This window comes from Anopheles ziemanni, unplaced genomic scaffold, assembly GCF_943734765.1.
Source record: "Anopheles ziemanni unplaced genomic scaffold, idAnoZiCoDA_A2_x.2 scaffold_45_ctg1, whole genome shotgun sequence".
Lineage (NCBI taxonomy): Eukaryota > Metazoa > Arthropoda > Insecta > Diptera > Culicidae > Anopheles > Anopheles ziemanni.
Window position 1 is genome coordinate 141,751 of NW_026690088.1, and position 10,260 is coordinate 152,010.

Sequence of the window (10,260 nt, forward strand, 5' to 3'; positions counted from 1 at the left end):
ATTGTCCCGGCTGGAGCCCTTTTTATCATTTTTATCAGCCGCGTCCGTCAGCTGGTCGTCTCTTTCTTCCGGATAATAGACCCTACGGATTTGGACCAGCTAGCGGACGCGGCCCTTCACCACGACTACTGCCATCTGTTGGCGGCTCCAACCGGTTCAATTTGAACTGGCCCTATCGGACCGTTGTTTTCGCAACAAGCGTGTTTGGAAATACGAGGAAACTGCTTCGAAGCACCTTCGAAAGTGTTTTAACGTGTTTGGAAATACGAGGAAACTGCTTCGGAGCACCTTCGAAAGTGTTTTAGCGTGTTTGGAAATACGAGGAAACTGCTTCGAAGCACCTTAAAAGTTGTTTTAGCGTGTTTGGAAATACGAGGAAACTGCTTCGAAGCACCTTAGAAGTTGTTTTAGCGTGTTTGGAAATACGAGGAAACTGCTTCGGAACACCTTAGAAATTGTTTTAGCGTGTTTGGAAATACGAGGAAACTGCTTCGAAGCACCTTAGAAATTGTTTTAGCGTGTTTGGAAATACGAGGAAACTGCTTCGAAGCACCTTAGAAGTTGTTTTAGCGTGTTTGGAAATACGAGGAAACTGCTTCGAGGCACCTTCGAAGTTGTTTTAGCGTGTTTGGAAATACGAGGAAACTGCTTCGAAGCACCTTAGAAGTTGTTTTAGCGTGTTTGGAAATACGAGGAAACTGCTTCGAAGCACCTTCGAAAGTGTTTTAGCGTGTTTGGAAATACGAGGAAACTGCTTCGAAGCACCTTAGAAATTGTTTTAGCGTGTTTGGAAATACGAGGAAACTGCTTTGAAGCACCTTCGAAAGTGTTTTAGCTTGTTTGGAAATACGAGGAAACTGCTTCGAAGCACCTTAGAAGTTGTTTTAGCGTGTTTGGAAATACGAGGAAACTGCTTCGCAGCACCTTGAAAGTTGTTTTAGCGTGTTTGGAAATACGAGGAAACTGCTTCGAAGCACCTTGAAAGTTGTTTTAGCGTGTTTGGAAATACGAGGAAACTGCTTCGAAGCACCTTAGAAGTTGTTTTAGCGTGTTTGGAAATACGAGGAAACTGCTTCGAAGCACCTTAAAAGTTGTTTTAGCGTGTTTGGAAATACGAGGAAACTGCTTCGAAGCACCTTAGAAGTTGTTTTAGCGTGTTTGGAAATACGAGGAAACTGCTTCGAAGCACCTTGAAAGTTGTTTTAGCGTGTTTGGAAATACGAGGAAACTGCTTCGAAGCACCTTGAAAGTTGTTTTAGCGTGTTTGGAAATACGAGGAAACTGCTTCGAAGCACCTTAGAGGTTGTTTTAGCGTGTTTGGAAATACGAGGAAACTGCTTCGAAGCACCTTAGAAGTTGTTTTAGCGTGTTTGGAAATACGAGGAAACTGCTTCGAAGCACCTTAGAAGTTGTTTTAGCGTGTTTGGAAATACGAGGAAACTGCTTCGAAGCTCCTTAGAAGTTGTTTTAGCGTGTTTGGAAATACGAGGAAACTGCTTCGAAGCACCTTAAAAGTTGTTTTAGCGTGTTTGGAAATACGAGGAAACTGCTTCGAAGCACCTTAGAAGTTGTTTTAGCGTGTTTGGAAATACGAGGAAACTGCTTCGAAGCACCCTAGAAGTTGTTTTAGTGTGTTTGGAAATACGAGGAAACTGCTTCGAAGCACCTTAAAAGTTGTTTTAGCGTGTTTGGAAATACGAGGAAACTGCTTCGAAGCACCTTAGAAGTTGTTTTAGCGTGTTTGGAAATACGAGGAAACTGCTTCGAAGCACCTTGAAAGTTGTTTTAGCGTGTTTGGAAATACGAGGAAACTGCTTCGAAGCACCTTAAAAGTTGTTTTAGCGTGTTTGGAAATACGAGGAAACTGCTTCGAAGCACCTTGAAAGTTGTTTTAGCGTGTTAGGAAATACGAGGAAACTGCTTCGAAGCACCTTAGAAGTTGTTTTAGCGTGTTTGGAAATACGAGGAAACTGCTTCGAAGCACCTTGAAAGTTGTTTAAGCGTGTTTGGAAATACGAGGAAACTGCTTCGAAGCACCTTGAAAGTTGTTTTAGCGTGTTTGGAAATACGAGGAAACTGCTTCGAAGCACCTTAGAAGTTGTTTTAGCCTGTTTGGAAATACGAGGAAACTGCTTCGAAGAACCTTAGAAGTTGTTTTAGCGTGTTTGGAAATACAAGAAAACTGCTTCGAAGCACCTTGAAAGTTGTTTTAGCGTGTTTGGAAATACGAGGAAACTGCTTCGCAGCACCTTAGAAGTTGTTTTAGTGTGTTTGGAAATACGAGGAAACTGCTTCGAAGCACCTTAAAAGTTGTTTTAGCGTGTTTGGAAATACGAGGAAACTGCTTCGAAGCACCTTAAAAGTTGTTTTAGCGTGTTTGGAAATACGAGGAAACTGCTTCGAAGCACCTTGAAAGTTGTTTCAGCGTGTTTGGAAATACGAGGAAACTGCTTCGAAGCACCTTGAAAGTTGTTTTAGCGTGTTTGGAAATACGAGGAAACTGCTTCGAAGCACCTTAGAAGTTGTTTTAGCCTGTTTGGAAATACGAGGAAACTGCTTCGAAGAACCTTAGAAGTTGTTTTAGCGTGTTTGGAAATACAAGAAAACTGCTTCGAAGCACCTTGAAAGTTGTTTTAGCGTGTTTGGAAATACGAGGAAACTGCTTCGAAGCACCTTAGAAGTTGTTTTAGCGTGTTTGGAAATACGAGGAAACTGCTTCGAAGCACCTTAAAAGTTGTTTTAGCGTGTTTGGAAATACGAGGAAACTGCTTCGAAGCACCTTAAAAGTTGTTTTAGCGTGTTTGGAAATACGAGGAAACTGCTTCGAAGAACCTTAGAAGTTGTTTTAGCCTGTTTGGAAATACGAGGAAACTGCTTCGAAGAACCTTAGAAGTTGTTTTAGCGTGTTTGGAAATACGAGGAAACTGCTTCGAAGCACCTTGAAAGTTGTTTTAGCGTGTTTGGAAATACGAGGAAACTGCTTCGAAGCACCTTAGAAGTTGTTTTAGCCTGTTTGGAAATACGAGGAAACTGCTTCGAAGAACCTTAGAAGTTGTTTTAGCGTGTTTGGAAATACAAGAAAACTGCTTCGAAGCACCTTGAAAGTTGTTTTAGCGTGTTTGGAAATACGAGGAAACTGCTTCGCAGCACCTTAGAAGTTGTTTTAGTGTGTTTGGAAATACGAGGAAACTGCTTCGAAGCACCTTAAAAGTTGTTTTAGCGTGTTTGGAAATACGAGGAAACTGCTTCGAAGCACCTTAAAAGTTGTTTTAGCGTGTTTGGAAATACGAGGAAACTGCTTCGAAGCACCTTGAAAGTTGTTTTAGCGTGTTTGGAAATACGAGGAAACTGCTTCGAAGCACCTTAGAAGTTGTTTTAGCCTGTTTGGAAATACGAGGAAACTGCTTCGAAGAACCTTAGAAGTTGTTTTAGCGTGTTTGGAAATACAAGAAAACTGCTTCGAAGCACCTTGAAAGTTGTTTTAGCGTGTTTGGAAATACGAGGAAACTGCTTCGAAGCACCTTAGAAGTTGTTTTAGCCTGTTTGGAAATACGAGGAAACTGCTTCGAAGAACCTTAGAAGTTGTTTTAGCGTGTTTGGAAATACAAGAAAACTGCTTCGAAGCACCTTGAAAGTTGTTTTAGCGTGTTTGGAAATACGAGGAAACTGCTTCGAAGCACCTTGAAAGTTGTTTTAGCGTGTTTGGAAATACGAGGAAACTGCTTCGAAGCACCTTAGAAGTTGTTTTAGCCTGTTTGGAAATACGAGGAAACTGCTTCGAAGAACCTTAGAAGTTGTTTTAGCGTGTTTGGAAATACAAGAAAACTGCTTCGAAGCACCTTGAAAGTTGTTTTAGCGTGTTTGGAAATACGAGGAAACTGCTTCGAAGCACCTTGAAAGTTGTTTTAGCGTGTTTGGAAATACGAGGAAACTGCTTCGAAGCACCTTGAAAGTTGTTTTAGCGTGTTTGGAAATACGAGGAAACTGCTTCGAAGCACCTTAGAAGTTGTTTTAGCGTGTTTGGAAATACGAGGAAACTGCTTCGAAGCACCTTGAAAGTTGTTTTAGCGTGTTTGGAAATACGAGGAAACTGCTTCGAAGCACCTTGAAAGTTGTTTTAGCGTGTTTGGAAATACGAGGAAACTGCTTCGAAGCACCTTAGAAGTTGTTTTAGCCTGTTTGGAAATACGAGGAAACTGCTTCGAAGAACCTTAGAAGTTGTTTTAGCGTGTTTGGAAATACAAGAAAACTGCTTCGAAGCACCTTGAAAGTTGTTTTAGCGTGTTTGGAAATACGAGGAAACTGCTTCGCAGCACCTTAGAAGTTGTTTTAGTGTGTTTGGAAATACGAGGAAACTGCTTCGAAGCACCTTAAAAGTTGTTTTAGCGTGTTTGGAAATACGAGGAAACTGCTTCGAAGCACCTTAAAAGTTGTTTTAGCGTGTTTGGAAATACGAGGAAACTGCTTCGAAGCACCTTGAAAGTTGTTTTAGCGTGTTTGGAAATACGAGGAAACTGCTTCGAAGCACCTTGAAAGTTGTTTTAGCGTGTTTGGAAATACGAGGAAACTGCTTCGAAGCACCTTAGAAGTTGTTTTAGTGTGTTTGGAAATACGAGGAAACTGCTTCGAAGCACCTTAGAAGTTGTTTTAGCGTGTTTGGAAATACGAGGAAACTGCTTCGAAGCACCTTCGAAAGTGTTTTAGCGTGTTTGGAAATACGAGGAAACTGCTTCGAAGCACCTTAGAAGTTGTTTTAGCGTGTTTGGAAATACGAGGAAACTGCTTCGAAGCACCTTAAAAGTTGTTTTAGCGTGTTTGGAAATACGAGGAAACTGCTTCGAAGCACCTTGAAAGTTGTTTTAGCGTGTTTGGAAATACGAGGAAACTGCTTCGAAGCACCTTAGAAGTTGTTTTAGTGTGTTTGGAAATACGAGGAAACTGCTTCGAAGCACCTTAGAAGTTGTTTTAGCGTGTTTGGAAATACGAGGAAACTGCTTCGAAGCACCTTCGAAAGTGTTTTAGCGTGTTTGGAAATACGAGGAAACTGCTTCGAAGCACCTTCGAAGTTGTTGTAGCGTGTTTGGAAATACGAGGAAACTGCTTCGAAGCACCTTAAAAGTTGTTTTAGCGTGTTTGGAAATACGAGGAAACTGCTTCGCAGCACCTTAGAAGTTGTTTTAGTGTGTTTGGAAATACGAGGAAACTGCTTCGAAGCACCTTAGAAGTTGTTTTAGTGTGTTTCAAAATACGAGGAAACTGCTTCGAAGCACCTTAGAAGTTGTTTTAGCGTGTTTGGAAATACGAGGAAACTGCTTCGAAGCACCTTCGAAAGTGTTTTAGCGTGTTTGGAAATACGAGGAAACTGCTTCGAAGCACCTTAGAAGTTGTTTTAGCGTGTTTGGAAATACGAGGAAACTGCTTCGAAGCACCTTAAAAGTTGTTTTAGCGTGTTTGGAAATACGAGGAAACTGCTTCGCAGCACCTTAGAAGTTGTTTTAGTGTGTTTGGAAATACGAGGAAACTGCTTCGAAGCACCTTGAAAGTTGTTTTAGCGTGTTTGGAAATACGAGGAAACTGCTTCGAAGCACCTTAGAAGTTGTTTTAGCGTGTTTGGAAATACGAGGAAACTGCTTCGAAGCACCTTGAAAGTTGTTTTAGCGTGTTTGGAAATACGAGGAAACTGCTTCGAAGCACCTTGAAAGTTGTTTTAGCGTGTTTGGAAATACGAGGAAACTGCTTCGAAGCACCTTAGAAGTTGTTTTAGCCTGTTTGGAAATACGAGGAAACTGCTTCGAAGAACCTTAGAAGTTGTTTTAGCGTGTTTGGAAATACAAGAAAACTGCTTCGAAGCACCTTGAAAGTTGTTTTAGCGTGTTTGGAAATACGAGGAAACTGCTTCGCAGCACCTTAGAAGTTGTTTTAGTGTGTTTGGAAATACGAGGAAACTGCTTCGAAGCACCTTAAAAGTTGTTTTAGCGTGTTTGGAAATACGAGGACACTGCTTCGAAGCACCTTAAAAGTTGTTTTAGCGTGTTTGGAAATACGAGGAAACTGCTTCGAAGCACCTTGAAAGTTGTTTTAGCGTGTTTGGAAATACGAGGAAACTGCTTCGAAGCACCTTGAAAGTTGTTTTAGCGTGTTTGGAAATACGAGGAAACTGCTTCGAAGCACCTTAGAAGTTGTTTTAGTGTGTTTGGAAATACGAGGAAACTGCTTCGAAGCACCTTAGAAGTTGTTTTAGCGTGTTTGGAAATACGAGGAAACTGCTTCGAAGCACCTTGAAAGTTGTTTTAGCGTGTTTGGAAATACGAGGAAACTGCTTCGAAGCACCTTAGAAGTTGTTTTAGTGTGTTTGGAAATACGAGGAAACTGCTTCGAAGCACCTTAGAAGTTGTTTTAGTGTGTTTGGAAATACGAGGAAACTGCTTCGAAGCACCTTAGAAGTTGTTTTAGCGTGTTTGGAAATACGAGGAAACTGCTTCGAAGCACCTTGAAAGTTGTTTTAGCGTGTTTGGAAATACGAGGAAACTGCTTCGAAGCACCTTAGAAGTTGTTTTAGCGTGTTTGGAAATACGAGGAAACTGCTTCGAAGCACCTTAGAAATTGTTTTAGCGTGTTTGGAAATACGAGGAAACTGCTTCGCAGCACCTTAGAAGTTGTTTTAGTGTGTTTGGAAATACGAGGAAACTGCTTCGAAGCACCTTAAAAGTTGTTTTAGCGTGTTTGGAAATACGAGGAAACTGCTTCGAAGCACCTTAAAAGTTGTTTTAGCGTGTTTGGAAATACAAGAAAACTGCTTCGAAGCACCTTGAAAGTTGTTTTAGCGTGTTTGGAAATACAAGAAAACTGCTTCGAAGCACCTTGAAAGTTGTTTTAGCGTGTTTGGAAATACGAGGAAACTGCTTCGCAGCACCTTAGAAGTTGTTTTAGTGTGTTTGGAAATACGAGGAAACTGCTTCGAAGCACCTTAGAAGTTGTTTTAGCGTGTTTGGAAATACGAGGAAACTGCTTCGAAGCACCTTGAAAGTTGTTTTAGCGTGTTTGGAAATACGAGGAAACTGCTTCGAAGCACCTTGAAAGTTGTTTTAGCGTGTTTGGAAATACGAGGAAACTGCTTCGAAGCACCTTAGAAGTTGTTTTAGCGTGTTTGGAAATACGAGGAAACTGCTTCGAAGCACCTTAAAAGTTGTTTTAGCGTGTTTGGAAATACGAGGAAACTGCTTCGAAGCACCTTAAAAGTTGTTTTAGCGTGTTTGGAAATACGAGGAAACTGCTTCGAAGCACCTTGAAAGTTGTTTTAGCGTGTTTGGAAATACGAGGAAACTGCTTCGAAGCACCTTGAAAGTTGTTTTAGCGTGTTTGGAAATACGAGGAAACTGCTTCGAAGCACCTTGAAAGTTGTTTTAGCGTGTTTGGAAATACGGGGAAACTGCTTCGAAGCACCTTAAAAGTTGTTTTAGCGTGTTTGGAAATACGAGGAAACTGCTTCGAAGCACCTTAGAAGTTGTTTTAGCGTGTTTGGAAATACGAGGAAACTGCTTCGAAGCACCTTGAAAGTTGTTTTAGCGTGTTTGGAAATACGGGGAAACTGCTTCGAAGCACCTTAAAAGTTGTTTTAGCGTGTTTGGAAATACGAGGAAACTGCTTCGAAGCACCTTAAAAGTTGTTTTAGCGTGTTTGGAAATACGAGGAAACTGCTTCGAAGCACCTTAGAAGTTGTTTTAGCGTGTTTGGAAATACGAGGAAACTGCTTCGAAGCACCTTGAAAGTTGTTTTAGCGTGTTTGGAAATACGAGGAAACTGCTTCGAAGCACCTTGAAAGTTGTTTTAGCGTGTTTGGAAATACGAGGAAACTGCTTCGAAGCACCTTAGAAGTTGTTTTAGCGTGTTTGGAAATACGAGGAAACTGCTTCGCAGCACCTTAGAAGTTGTTTTAGTGTGTTTGGAAATACGAGGAAACTGCTTCGCAGCACCTTAGAAGTTGTTTTAGTGTGTTTGGAAATACGAGGAAACTGCTTCGAAGCACCTTAGAAGTTGTTTTAGCGTGTTTGGAAATACGAGGAAACTGCTTCGAAGCACCTTGAAAGTTGTTTTAGCGTGTTTGGAAATACGAGGAAACTGCTTCGAAGCACCTTGAAAGTTGTTTTAGCGTGTTTGGAAATACGAGGAAACTGCTTCGAAGCACCTTAGAAGTTGTTTTAGCGTGTTTGGAAATACGAGGAAACTGCTTCGAAGCACCTTAAAAGTTGTTTTAGCGTGTTTGGAAATACGAGGAAACTGCTTCGAAGCACCTTAAAAGTTGTTTTAGCGTGTTTGGAAATACGAGGAAACTGCTTCGAAGCACCTTGAAAGTTGTTTTAGCGTGTTTGGAAATACGAGGAAACTGCTTCGAAGCACCTTGAAAGTTGTTTTAGCGTGTTTGGAAATACGAGGAAACTGCTTCGAAGCACCTTGAAAGTTGTTTTAGCGTGTTTGGAAATACGAGGAAACTGCTTCGAAGCACCTTAGAAGTTGTTTTAGCGTGTTTGGAAATACGAGGAAACTGCTTCGAAGCACCTTAAAAGTTGTTTTAGCGTGTTTGGAAATACGAGGAAACTGCTTCGAAGCACCTTAGAAGTTGTTTTAGCGTGTTTGGAAATACGAGGAAACTGCTTCGAAGCACCTTGAAAGTTGTTTTAGCGTGTTTGGAAATACGGGGAAACTGCTTCGAAGCACCTTAAAAGTTGTTTTAGCGTGTTTGGAAATACGAGGAAACTGCTTCGAAGCACCTTAAAAGTTGTTTTAGCGTGTTTGGAAATACGAGGAAACTGCTTCGAAGCACCTTGAAAGTTGTGTAAGCGTGTTAGGAAATACGAGGAAACTGCTTCGGAGCACCTTAGAAGTTGTTTTAGCGTGTTTGGAAATACGAGGAAGCTGCTTCGAAGCACCTTGAAAGTTGTTTTAGCGTGTTTGGAAATACGAGGAAACTGCTTCGAAGCACCTTGAAAGTTGTTTTAGCGTGTTTGGAAATACGAGGAAACTGCTTCGAAGCACCTTAGAAGTTGTTTTAGCGTGTTTGGAAATACGAGGAAACTGCTTCGAAGCACCTTAAAAGTTGTTTTAGCGTGTTTGGAAATACGAGGAAACTGCTTCGAAGCACCTTAGAAGTTGTTTTAGCGTGTTTGGAAATACGAGGAAACTGCTTCGAAGCACCTTGAAAGTTGTTTTAGCGTGTTTGGAAATACGGGGAAACTGCTTCGAAGCACCTTAAAAGTTGTTTTAGCGTGTTTGGAAATACGAGGAAACTGCTTCGAAGCACCTTAAAAGTTGTTTTAGCGTGTTTGGAAATACGAGGAAACTGCTTCGAAGCACCTTGAAAGTTGTTTTAGCGTGTTTGGAAATACGAGGAAACTGCTTCGAAGCACCTTAGAAGTTGTTTTAGCGTGTTTGGAAATACGAGGAAACTGCTTCGAAGCACCTTGAAAGTTGTTTTAGCGTGTTTGGAAATACGAGGAAACTGCTTCGAAGCACCTTGAAAGTTGTTTTAGCGTGTTTGGAAATACGAGGAAACTGCTTCGAAGCACCTTAGAAGTTGTTTTAGCGTGTTTGGAAATACGAGGAAACTGCTTCGAAGCACCTTAAAAGTTGTTTTAGCGTGTTTGGAAATACGAGGAAACTGCTTCGAAGCACCTTAGAAGTTGTTTAAGCGTGTTTGGAAATACGAGGAAACTGCTTCGAAGCACCTTAAAAGTTGTTTTAGCGTGTTTGGAAATACGAGGAAACTGCTTCGAAGCACCTTAGAAGTTGTTTTAGCGTGTTTGGAAATACGAGGAAACTGCTTCGAAGCACCTTAAAAGTTGTTTTAGCGTGTTTGGAAATACGAGGAAACTGCTTCGAAGCACCTTAAAAGTTGTTTTAGCGTGTTTGGAAATACGAGGAAACTGCTTCGAAGCACCTTAAAAGTTGTTTTAGCGTGTTTGGAAATACGAGGAAACTGCTTCGAAGCACCTTGAAAGTTGTTTAAGCGTGTTTGGAAATACGAGGAAACTGCTTCGAAGCACCTTGAAAGTTGTTTTAGCGTGTTTGGAAATACGAGGAAACTGCTTCGAAGCACCTTGAAAGTTGTTTTAGCGTGTTTGGAAATACGAGGAAACTGCTTCGAAGCACCTTGAAAGTTGTTTTAGCGTGTTTGGAAATACGAGGAAACTGCTTCGAAGCACCTTAAAAGTTGTTTTAGCGTGTTTGGAAATACGAGGAAACTGCTTCGAAGCACCTTAGAAG